Source organism: Ananas comosus, linkage group 16 (assembly GCF_001540865.1).
Source record: "Ananas comosus cultivar F153 linkage group 16, ASM154086v1, whole genome shotgun sequence".
NCBI classification, from domain to species: Eukaryota; Viridiplantae; Streptophyta; class Magnoliopsida; order Poales; family Bromeliaceae; genus Ananas; species Ananas comosus.
The window spans coordinates 5,409,173-5,421,446 of NC_033636.1; positions in this window are offsets into that span (position 1 = coordinate 5,409,173).

Here is a 12,274-nt window from a genome sequence, read left to right on the forward strand (position 1 = left end):
TTCGGCGATCCGACGAACCTACGAGAAGATATTGCTGAAAAAGGACCTTCCGACATTCGTTTCTGCTTGGAGGGTCGAGGCGGTGTCCGTAAATCACGGGATCGGATTCTGAGTATCGTAACGAGAAATCGAAGACCTTTATTTTTCGGATCGCGGATCGGAGGTTGTTCGGTGGTCGCGTGTGAATTGGGTCAAGCCGAGCGGCGTGCGCCGCGGGAGGCTGATTGCGAGTGACGACGAGCAATCGGAACGCTATAAAAAGGTGGGTGGTGACTATCCCGAAGCAGTTGAACTGCTCCCTATGTCTAAGTATTATTGTTGATCGAATTGCATATTGTGCATATTGAACTCTTGCATTATAGGGTGCTTAATTGGTTGTTTCATATTCTTGCATGCTAGTGTAGTGTAGTGTAGTGTTGCTTGTTTGGCACCTGAACCTAGTATGCATGAGATTGGGAAGTAGTGCTTTAGAACCCTATAATGAGAGGATAAATGTTAATTTGATCCTAGGTAGATGAAAACCTAGTGAATGTGTAATTAGTGTATTGGGAACACTTAAACAAGAACGAGTGTCATCTAGTTAATGTTGAACACGAGAACGAGTGGCATCTAGACAAGGTTAATAACTTGACGAGTGGCGTGACAAGTAGGGTATAGATGGAAATACCTATTGCAAGTCGAACTTAGGAATGAACTAGTTCCCAAGTGATGTTGGCTATAGTGGCAGGATATCCTCAGTGACGGGGATTTGATCATATTCACATGTCTGTTCAGAGCTTGTAGGCAGTCGCTCCGCACAAGCGTGCGCTCCGAAGTTGTCACATGATAGGGATAGCCTTTTTGGGTCCCGAAGGGTGAGCCTTTGGGCCCCGCAGACGGTCTTGGGTGAGTAAGTAGATTCTCACCTTGAGTGAGCGGTTCCTCACCTATGATTATGTTGTGAGTCGAGTGAGTGAGTAGATTCTCACCTTGAGTGAGCGGTTCCTCACCTATGATTATGTTGTGAGTCGGGTGAGTGAGTAGATTCTCACCTTGAGTGAGCGGTTCCTCACCTATGATTGGGTTGTGAGTCGGGTGAGTGAGTAGATTCTCACCTTGAGTGAGCGGTTCCTCACCTACAATTATGTTGTGAGTCGGGCGAGTGAGCGGATCCTCCCCGTAGAGAGTAGATTGTGAGTCGCGTGAGTGAGCGGATCCTCACCAGTGTGACCGAGTGGATGTGGCACCTATAACGGGGCCGTGGGATTGAGACGTGAGATTGAGGGCGAGCCCACGAGCTAGTCGAGTGATTGGGTGATCTAATGAATAGCATCGTTGTTGGACATAGTAGCATGGTAGCTAGCCTTATACTATGTAGTGCATGCATTCATAGCATTTGATTGAGGCATAGTAGGATACTTGCATTTCTACTTACTTGCTATTCTTGCTGTTTCATACATAGCTATCTATCTATCTGTCTGTCTATCTGTCTATGCCTGCTTAGACCTAGTGGGGAGATCGGCGGAGTCGGTGGCCGAACCCACTGGGAACTATTCGTAGTTCTCACCCCACTTTGTTGCAGGGCCGAGCTCGAGTACCCCCGGTGAGGATCGTGGTAAGGCTTAGCGCCCTAGTGTTGGTAGCCTGCCTTCCTTTTTGCATTAGAGTCACCTGATATATATTGAGAGTAGATGATGTATAGAGGTGAGGTATTAGATGATTGTAAACTTATGTTTATATTTTGGAAGAATGCAAAGGTAATCAAATGTATAAAGGTTGAATATTTGTAATAGATTAGTATCTCTCTTTCGTTCACTCGTTTGTTACTTGTGATGCTTGCTCTTGATTGTTTAGCACTGGTTGTGCTCTCGCTGTTGTTGTATGATCGTGTATGTATTCAAGTGATTTCCTGGGAACTTGTTGTACATGATCTCGTTGTTTAGCCTTGGGCGGACAGGGGAGGTCTTGTCCGTCAGGCGTCTGTTCGACGCGCCCGAACCGGACCAAAATGGTAGCGGGTCTCGGGGTGTGACAGGGTTGGACTGGTGGCCTACAAGATTGCTCTACTATCGCAATTAGCTGGTATTTACGATGTCTTTCTTGTCTCGGCATTGAGGAAATATATTTTTGATCCTTCGCAAGTGATTGACTTCACCCCACTAGAGCTGAGTGAGTGTCACGCCCCCGCCCCGAAACCCCTACCAATTTAGCACGGTTTGGGCGCGGCGAACGAACGTCGAACGGGCAGCAACTCCCCTGCCCGCCCAAGGCTCACAACCTGATCATGTACAAGAATTTATCCAGGAAAAATTAAATTCATACATACACGATCAACGGGGCACAAATAGTGCCAACAACGAAGAGCAAGTAATCCACAAGATACACAAGTGAAATAAAGAGAGAACTACTAACTATTACATCACATTTGCATTCTTTATACAATTACATTTTCTTTTCCAAAATGAATACATGCTCATCAAGTACATAGCTCTCCAAAGTCCTCACCTACATGAATCTCTCTCAAATACATAGGTGTGCTAATGCAAAAGGAAAGCTACTACTCTACCAATAATCCTCACTGGTCGGGTGCGATGCCCTTGTCGCGGTCCTCGCCCGGCAAACCTGTACCTAGCCTTGGAAATAAAGTGGGGTGAGAACTATCTTCCATAGTTCCCAGTGGGCCCGGCCGCAGACTCCACCGATCTCCCTACTAGGTCCAAGTGGGCAAAAGTAACAACGAAACAGATAGATATATATATATCAAAGCTGTAAAGACATAATAGGAAAATTATGCTACTATGCCCATAATCATGTGAAATGAATGCATGCATCATTTAATAAAAGTTTACTATCATGCTAACAAGTTCGATCCATGTTCGATAAGCAATGTTCGATAACAATAGTAACTTTTCATTTACCCAATCTGTGGCGAAACCCTTGGGTTTGCCTACGCCTCACATATCCATCCCATAGGGTAAGGAGACTCTATGTTCCCCCGAACCTGGGACTGTCTGCGGACATCAATTCTGTCTAATCGCCCGACACTCCGGAGTATTTGACGACAATTTCTCTCCATGTGAGGATATGGATGGCTTTACCATCCTGAATAACAGACCGTGAGCTTGATCTATCCTCTCCACGTGAGGATACCCTACGAACTAGGGCCAACATTCTGTCGGAACTCATCTATGTCACTCTCTAGGTTAATGCCACTCTCTATGTCACTGAAAAACCATCGAGTTCATCTCTTTCTTTTGGCACTATAGGATCCATGTTCCGACCCAATCCTTACCTATCCATTTCACCAAGTATTCCATGCACACTAGGTTAACATTTAGAAGCATAAGGAAAAGGTACTATAATGCAATCCTACAATGCAACATGTAAAAGATGAAAATCATGTATTTCTAAGACAAAAAAGAGCTCGGTTGCTTCGGGATGACACCCCCCACCTTTCGATGGTACGAAGGTTCTAGAAACGCTTTCCAACGAATGTTACGACGAGGTCTCGGCCTCCTTGGTCCAAAACGGTGCTCAATCGGCTATATTTCGTCGATAGCTTTTCACCCGCTCGACGAATCAAAAATCCGACTTCGCCCCCGCGTTTAGACACCTATCAATTAGGTTTACAAGCTATCAAATGAGATCAATATCATCATTTATCAAAGACTCCAATTTGGAGCCCTAGGTTTGCACCAATAGCAAACCACTAATAAATCCCTAGATTCTAGCTTAAAGCATCAACTAATCATGCGAGGGTTCCATTTGACCAATTTCTAAAGCTAGAAATCCAAAACCCTAGGTTCTACCATTGTTAGGGTTCAAGAACTTACCTCTTAAGCTACACCAAAGGGGAGAGGAGAGGGAGGTGAAGGTGTCCTCGGGGGATCGCGACCTCCAAAAACTCGTCCTCAGTTCGGATTGCAGGCTGCAACTCGCCTGCATGAAGCCGGAATCGCTAGTAATCGCCGGTCAGCCATATGGCGGTGAATTCGTTCCCGGGCCTAAATACTGCATATTTGATTCCATCCATAAATCCATTTTCTTCCCTATGAGTTCCAGTATCGATAAGAATTGGGATCCGAATCCATTATTCATTCAATGGAACCTATTGTTGGATATTCACCAGATCCATTGCATTGCCAGAATCCATGTTGTATATTTGAAGCAGGTTGACCTCCTTGCTTCTCTCATGGTACAACCCTCTTCCTGCTGAGCCTCCCTTCTCCTCGGTCCACAAAGGGGTATTGGGGATGAAAAAACAACCGCAGGTTTATTTATTTCTGGACGGACAATATTTCTTTTTTTTTTTTTCATACTTTTGCATTGAAATAACAGATTGAAATAAAAATGATATGAAGACTCGCTTTCGCTACGGCAAAATCATTCTGCCTAAATAGTAGACACAGGTGATAAATAAGAGAATACTAAAGATTCAAGCCATAGAATTTCTCAATTCTGACGCAAGGTACTTATTAGATCGAATAGAATGATTTTGCCGTATCCAGAATAATACCAATCCAACCCTTTTCATGAATAAAATGTGACCAATTAACCAACCAAGTGGCTCTTTCCACACACAAATGAAAGAACTGTTATGCATGCGGATACATGATATCCGCATAAATGCATGTATATATATGCAGGGCATAGCTGGTTAAAAAGGATCAGTAAATATTTTTAATAGAAAGTCAATGTATCTAACCAATTACTCCACATCAGAATAGCGCTAGTTGATGAAAGTTACTTCGGGATCAAGAAAGGTAAAGTCAAATTTGGGTTATTCTCTCAATTCCAATCGAATGCAACTGGATCTAGTATAGTATGAATTGGCGATCAGAACATATATGGATAGAACTTATAAGGGGGTCTCGAAAAACAAGTAATTTTTGCTGGGCCTGTATCCTTTTTTTAGGTTCACTAGGATTCTTAGCGGTTGGAACTTCCAGTTATCTTGGTAGGAATCTGATATCCGTATTTCCATCTCAGCAAATTATTTTTTTTCCACAAGGAATCGTGATGTCTTTTTACGGGATCGCAGGTCTATTCGTTAGCTCCTATTTGTGGTGCACAATTTTGTGGAATGTAGGTAGTGGTTATGACCGATTCGATAGAAAAGAAGGAATTGTGTGCATTTTTCGTTGGGGATTTCCTGGAATAAATCGTCGCATCTTCCTTCGCTTCCTTATGAGAGATATCCAATCAATCAGAATTGAGGTTAAAGAGGGTCTTTATCCTCGTCGTGTCCTTTATATGGAAATCAGAGGTCAAGGGGCCATTCCCTTGACTCGTACTGATGAGAATTTTACTCCACGAGAAATTGAACAAAAAGCTGCCGAATTGGCCTATTTCTTGCGCGTACCAATTGAAGTATTTTGAAATGAATTGAACACAATAAAGAATAAATGTTTTCTCGGCATGGGGGGAGGAACTTGCTAATTCCTTTTTTAATACAATTGAAGTCTTTTTGGAATGTTCATTCGAACAAAACATGTTAGATTATTCTATTTCCTCCTTCCTTTGTCGTGGCGACTCCCATAGAATAAAACAAAAAAGCAGGAGGGCGTATATGGAATAACTATAATAAACTATACTATAATTAAGAAAAGAAGAAATTTTTGTATACCATTTGTATACCAAAAGTATTTCGTATGCGTATGGATCCCAACTCAATTCTTTTCTACTAGAAGATTTCTACTAGAAAAAAGGATAATCTAATAAGTAGGGATTCATCAAATATATCCGAACATGTATTTCGTAATACGTAATTCATCTCATCTTTTTAGGCCCAAAATCTTGATGATACCCTTTTTCCTTGGTTGTGGCTAGACGATGAAACATTTCGAAATAATTAACTGAGGGGGGTTTTCGTTTCGAAATACGATTCGTTATTTTAAGTGGGTTTTCGAGTATTCATAGAAAGGAACAAATGAGGATGAAATTGCTTCGAATTTGCCCAATTGAGATATCTGGGAATAATATAGATTTTGCATTTTTATCCGAAAAGGACGGACCCTTATCCCATTTCTATATTCCTTCTAGATCCAAGAACTAAACTCAATTTTTACACAAAAATTGGAATGAATAGAATAGACCCATAGGTTCAATACCTTGTTATAGAACTCGTGCTTCAGAGAAATATCATATAGAGTCAACGAATGAAGCAGGTTCATTAACAATTCAATTCACAGATAAAAAATGAAAAAAAAGAAAGCATTGCCTTCTTTCCCATATCTTGTATCTATAGTATTTTTGCCCTGGTGGGTCTCTCTCTCATTTAATAAATGTCTGGAGCTTTGGGTTACTAATTGGTGGAATACCGGGCAATCCGAAACTCTCTTGAATATCATTCAAGAGAAAAACGTTCTAGAAAGATTCATAGAATTAGAAGAACTCTTTCTGTTGGACGAAATGATAAAGGAGTACCCGGAGACACATATACAAAAACTTCGTATAGGAATACACAAGGAAACGATACAATTGGTCAAAACACACAATGAATATCATCTCCATATCATTTTGCATTTCTCGACAAATATAATCTCTTTCGCTATTCTAAGTGGTTATTTTATTTTGGGTAATGAGGAACTTGTCATTCTTAATTCTTGGGTTCAGGAATTCCTCTATAACTTAAGTGACACAATAAAAGCTTTTTCGATTCTTTTAGTTACTGATTTATGGATTGGATTTCACTCAACTCATGGTTGGGAACTAATAATTGGTTCGTTCTACAACGATTTTGGATTGGCTCATAACGATCAAATTATATCTGGTCTTGTTTCCACCTTTCCAGTTATTCTAGATACAATTGTGAAATATTGGATTTTCCGTTATTTAAATCGTGTATCTCCTTCGCTTGTAGTCATTTATCATTCAATGAATGAATGAAGAACTCATTTGATCTCCTGATATCAATCAAATAAATCAGAATCTTTCTTCCTTTATAAAGAAAGCATTTGGAATCTTACTTAATTCTTTATATTTTATTTCTACCGGTTCAAGGTATTCGTCCTATATTCCAGTACAACTATTCCAGTACAATGACAGACTCGTGCATAGGGAACTTTACTAGTTCGCTATCTAATTTATTGTAGAAATTCCGAGATCCATGATTGGACATGCAAAATAGAAATACTTTTTCTTGGGTAAAGGAANCAAAAGCGAGAAAAACCCCATCCCTCTCTTTCCTTTTTACGTCCCCATGTCGCCACACCACACGGGAGGGACATGGGGACGTAAAAAAGGGGATCCTATCAACTAACTTGTTCCGACCTAGGATAATAAGCTCATGAGCTTGGTCTTACTTCACTTCACCGTCGAGAAACGAAAGAAGACTTCAATATCCAAGCTTAGCTCAGACGTAGCTCGCTTCTTTTTGGGTGTGAAGCAGTGTCAAACCAAAATACCCAACAAGCATAAGCATTAGCTCTCCCTGAAAAGGAGGTGATCCAGCCGCACCTTCCAGTACGGCTACCTTGTTACGACTTCACTCCAGTCACTAGCCCCGCCTTCGGCATCCCCCTCCTTGCGGTTAAGGTAACGACTTCGGGCATGGCCAGCTCCCATAGTGTGACGGGCGGTGTGTACAAGGCCCGGGAACGAATTCACCGCCGTATGGCTGACCGGCGATTACTAGCGACTCTGGCTTCATGCAGGTGAGTTGCAGCCTGCAATCCGAACTGAGGACGGGTTTTTGGAGTTAGCTCACCCTCGCGGGCTCCTTGATCTCCTTCTTCTTCTCCACCTTTTTTTTCTTCTTCTTCTTCATCTTCTTCTTCTCCTTCTACCTTGCTCAAGAGAGGGAGAGAGAGAAAGAGTTTAGTGAGAGAGAGAGAGTGAGAGTGAGCGTGAGAATGAGAGAGAGGAGAAGGCTCAGCCCCTCTATACCCCTCAACTCATGGCATTTTGCATAAAAGCCCCTCCACTTTATTTCTCTCAACCTGCCCTGCTTGGGCAATTTTCGCGCGGAGGGACTGGTCCCTCAACGGGAGGACCGGTCCCCGAGAGCAATTCCCCGCAACACACGTACGGGAACCGGTCCTTACTGGAGAGACCAGACCCTGGAGGACCGGTCCTTGCTCGAGAGATCGGTTGCATCGGGCGCCTGCCGCAACCCTCAGCTACGGGAACCGGTCCTTCCCACTAGGGACCGATCCCCGAGAGCAGTTTTGCGCAGACCTCCCCTCTGCCAGAATTCCTGCTTACGGGAACCGGTCCTCGCCGCCAGGGACCAGTCCCCGAGAGCAGAATCTGCCAAGTGCAGATTTTGCATCATTTGCTCTCGCGGACTCGACTCCAAAGAACTTTTTGTGTTTTGGACATCTTTAGCTCCTCCGAAGTCTACCCACTCGACAATTAGTTGATCCTGCACGAAGTCCAACTCTCGGATTTCGAGAATTCACTTCCTTACAGTGAGGACTTGAGATATGAGGTAAGACCACTGTGAATTCTTGGTCGAGAGGTGAAAGAATTGCGCAACCGGGCCATTCCCTATATAAAAGTAGTGTGAAGCAATCACGAGAAGCGCAAGGCCACTTGGGAGCCAGAGGCTTTGATGTTGGAGTCCTACTTGTTTGAGAGTTCTTCTTGAGGTATGGTATAAGTTTTGAGGATGAAACTTTTTGTAATGAGGGAGGATATGGTGTCTTGTGAGGTTAGTTATTGAAATAACTATAGTGTCGGCAACCGATTGACATATCTGTAGAGCGTTGGGATGAGTTGTAGTCGTTTTGACGCAAAATAAATGCGAAAACGGACTTGACGCACTCAAATAAGCCAAATTGAAGTTTTGACACTTTTGGCGCCTAGATGTTGGAACTTGGCACCCAGATCCAATGTGCAGTTTGGTCTTTGTTATTGGAGTCATTTTAGTCCAATTTTCGAGTGCCTAGATGTGAACTCGAATTGGGTTTGGCAGTTTCTCTAATGATTAACAATCATTCTTGATACGTGGTTGCGATTGGTGGGTTATGGATGTAGGATTAGGATCCGGACCTCTAAGATTTGGTTTTGGGCGCCATAATCTGAGTTTCTCAATAGGGAAACTCATTTCTACCATCTTTTAACTCCCAAATCTATCTTCTTCTCCGAAATCCACTCCCTGTGGGCTGGAAGTAGCAGTTGAACCAATAGTAGCTAGTTAGGATTTTAAGCTAAATAGATGCTATCTACTATTAGATTGGATTGTATTCGTGGATTAGATATTGAATGAGAGTTTGGAGGCTGTCATCTAAATTTTAGGTTAGAATTGGGTTAAATGCTGAAATATCAATTTATGAGCTGAAATTTGATGTTCTTGAGTTTTCTTGTGGAGTTTTGATTCTGCTTCTTTCTAGCAGTGAGTTGGTTGAGTCCTAACTGGTTTTTCCTCCATTCCTCATGGTTTTGCAGTTGGTTGTAGCTTGTTTAGAGGTTAGTAAGATCATTTACATGTTAATTTGAATATTTGGCACCAAAAGACATTTTCATTAGATTTTTTTATTGGATTTTCATTTCCAGCTAGATTCTTGCTAGGAGCTAGATTTTCTTTTTTTTTTCTAGTTGATTTCGTGCTATGGAAGGTGCTGGTGGTTTGAATTGCTGTTTAGAGCAGGTATGTTAGCCAGTTTTGCAAAAAATTAATTTTTTGCTAGAAATGGCAGATTTTAGTTCCAATGCTGGATATGGTTTAGTTGTAGCACTTTGTTAGGTTGTGGAGTTTAAATTGGTGATATTTGCTGGATTCCTGAGTTGAGGAAAGACTGACTTCATCTTCTTTCAATAGGAATGCATTTTGAGGTGGGTTTAAAGCATCGAATACGTTGAACTTTCTATTATGTCCATATGTGTCGTTAGCATCAATTAACATGCATGAAACCCAGTATTTGGTTGTTTATGTTTGATTAAATAGAGAATTCATTGTGCATAATTACGGGTTAGTCTTGGTTTGGATTCTCTCAACTTCGTAATTGATAACTTGCAAATGTTAATATTTATGCACTATCAGATTGTATGCAAACTGAACTTGGATAGTTGAACTGTTGTAACTATTGGGTTGGTTCCATTTGCTTAGGTTGTTTGGCATGGACTAGTGATAGTGCGGATTATCTTGTGTGTATAGGGTTTGGGTGGTACCGGATTATTAGACTCATTTTGATTACTCTAGCCGTCGGAGTAGACGGCGTTACTAGGTAGTAAATTTATGCATCAGATTGCACCGAGATCGCTTTAGTAGCGGTTAGTGTGATCTACTTGATCATTTGCACCAATTATAACCTATTTTACACTTGATCTGGTTATTTTGATTCGCGAATGGGTTGCTCCCCTCGAGTGCCACTCCAGAGATAGGTGGCTTGATTTAGCATTATTATTTTCACGTTGGTGACCCACTGGTTTTAGTAGGGATTAGACATGAGGTTAGCGTGGTGTTAGGGACTTAGAAAATTCTGCATAGCTCGATCCCTGGTCCAACTCCGCAGGCTAAAATAGGTTGAAACGAGTTGTCAATGAGACCCGAATCCAACGCACTTTGGGAGAGTAAAGGGTTGCAAAACTACTGCCATTATGCCCCATTATCTCTTAGAAAAGACTGCCAAGAATCATAGAAGAGACTCTTGGGCTTAATTTTTATAAGGGCTCATCATATGTGTTAATGAGAGAGATAGTGTGTGAGTTATGGTGGCTAGATTCATTGTATCTCTAGGCCTATAAATAGTGGGTGTGGCCAAGGCCAAAACACAAGAGAGTGTGTATGTGTTGTAATCCTCTTTTCTAAGTAATTGAGAGTATTTAGTATTTTTGGGTTAACCTCTATCTCTCTCTTTTCTTCCCTTTGAATCACGGGCCATCACGAGGGATGCCGCACCGTTAGAGGATCACCTTGCGCCGTTGAAGGACATCTTGTTGAAAATGGGTGAAAGGTACGCCGAAATGGCTGAATCTTTTAACTCGTTTAATGATGAAGTCCATAGCATAGAACAAAGCATCGCTAGTGCCATGACGACCTTTTGAAGCGAACTCAAAAAGCTTCAGAACAATATGACTTGTCGTGACGAGGAGCGAAAGAAGCTGATTGAGGAACTTGTTGCTCGAGTTGACAAGGTCGAGGACCTCAAGACGCGAGTAATGATCCTTGAGAAAGCGATAGCGCGTGATCTTGAACCACAAAGAGAGTTTGCTTCGAAGGTATGTGTTTCGAACCTGAAAATTTTAGAGGTATTTGCGATGAAAAGAAGATCGACAACTTTCTGTGGCACATGGAGTGCTACATCAAGGCGCTGCGGTTGGACGACGAGGAGGAAAAAGTTCAAGCCGCGTCCATCTACCTTGCTGACGACGCGATGCTATGGTGGCGTCGATGTTCTATAGAGGCCGAGAAAGGCCAATGCAGCCTAAAGACATGGGAGGACTTTGGGCGAGAGCTTAAGGCGTAGTTCTATCCTAAGCACATCGAATACCTTGCAAGGAGGCAACTACGATGGCTCAAACACACCGCGATGCTCAAGGAGTATGTCAAAGAATACTCCAAGTTGATATTGTCCATCACCAACATGGCGGATGAACATCGTTTATTTCTCTTCCTCGACAGGCTCAAGCCTTGGGTGAATAAGGAGCTTGTGGGGTGCGATGTCAAGGATGTGGCCTCCACAATTGCCTTGGTGGAGAAACTGCCAGAGTATGAGAGGGTGGATCCATTTCGCAGCAAGACACCCAAAGCGAGTAAGGCCAAAGGTGGAAAGGTGGAGGAAACCGCCACAACTAGAAGAGCGCAGGGGCCGTGAGAGAGGTCCTGTACCACCGGATTGCCCAAAGAAAAAATTGGTGAATGCTGTCCAGACTGAGCAGGGCGAAGGCAATGCGAAACCGATGAAGATAGGTGTGCTTAGGGTAGTCAACACTGTTCAAGGACTGGCAAGCAGCTGCAAGCCCCTCAACAAAGAGCTCTTGTACATCGATGTGACCCTCAACGGCAGGGCCACACAAGCGCTGTGGACATAGGAGCCATACAGAACTTCATAGCCAAGGTAGAGGCCAAGCGGATAGGCCTTCTCCTTGAGAAAGATGCAAGCAGGATCAAGGCCATCAATTCTGAGGCACGACCTGTTGCGGGTGTGGCCATTGTGGTGGGACCTTCGAGGGGCATTGTAAATTTCACCACTGCACCCATCGACGACTTCCAAGTTATACTAGGTATGGACTTCTTGGCTTCGTCAAAGGCGGTCCTAATGCCACACCTTAGGGCCTTGAGCATTATGGAGAAGGTGGCCCCATGCATGGCCCTAAGCACCCAGACCCTCTCTACTTTGCAATTGCGAAA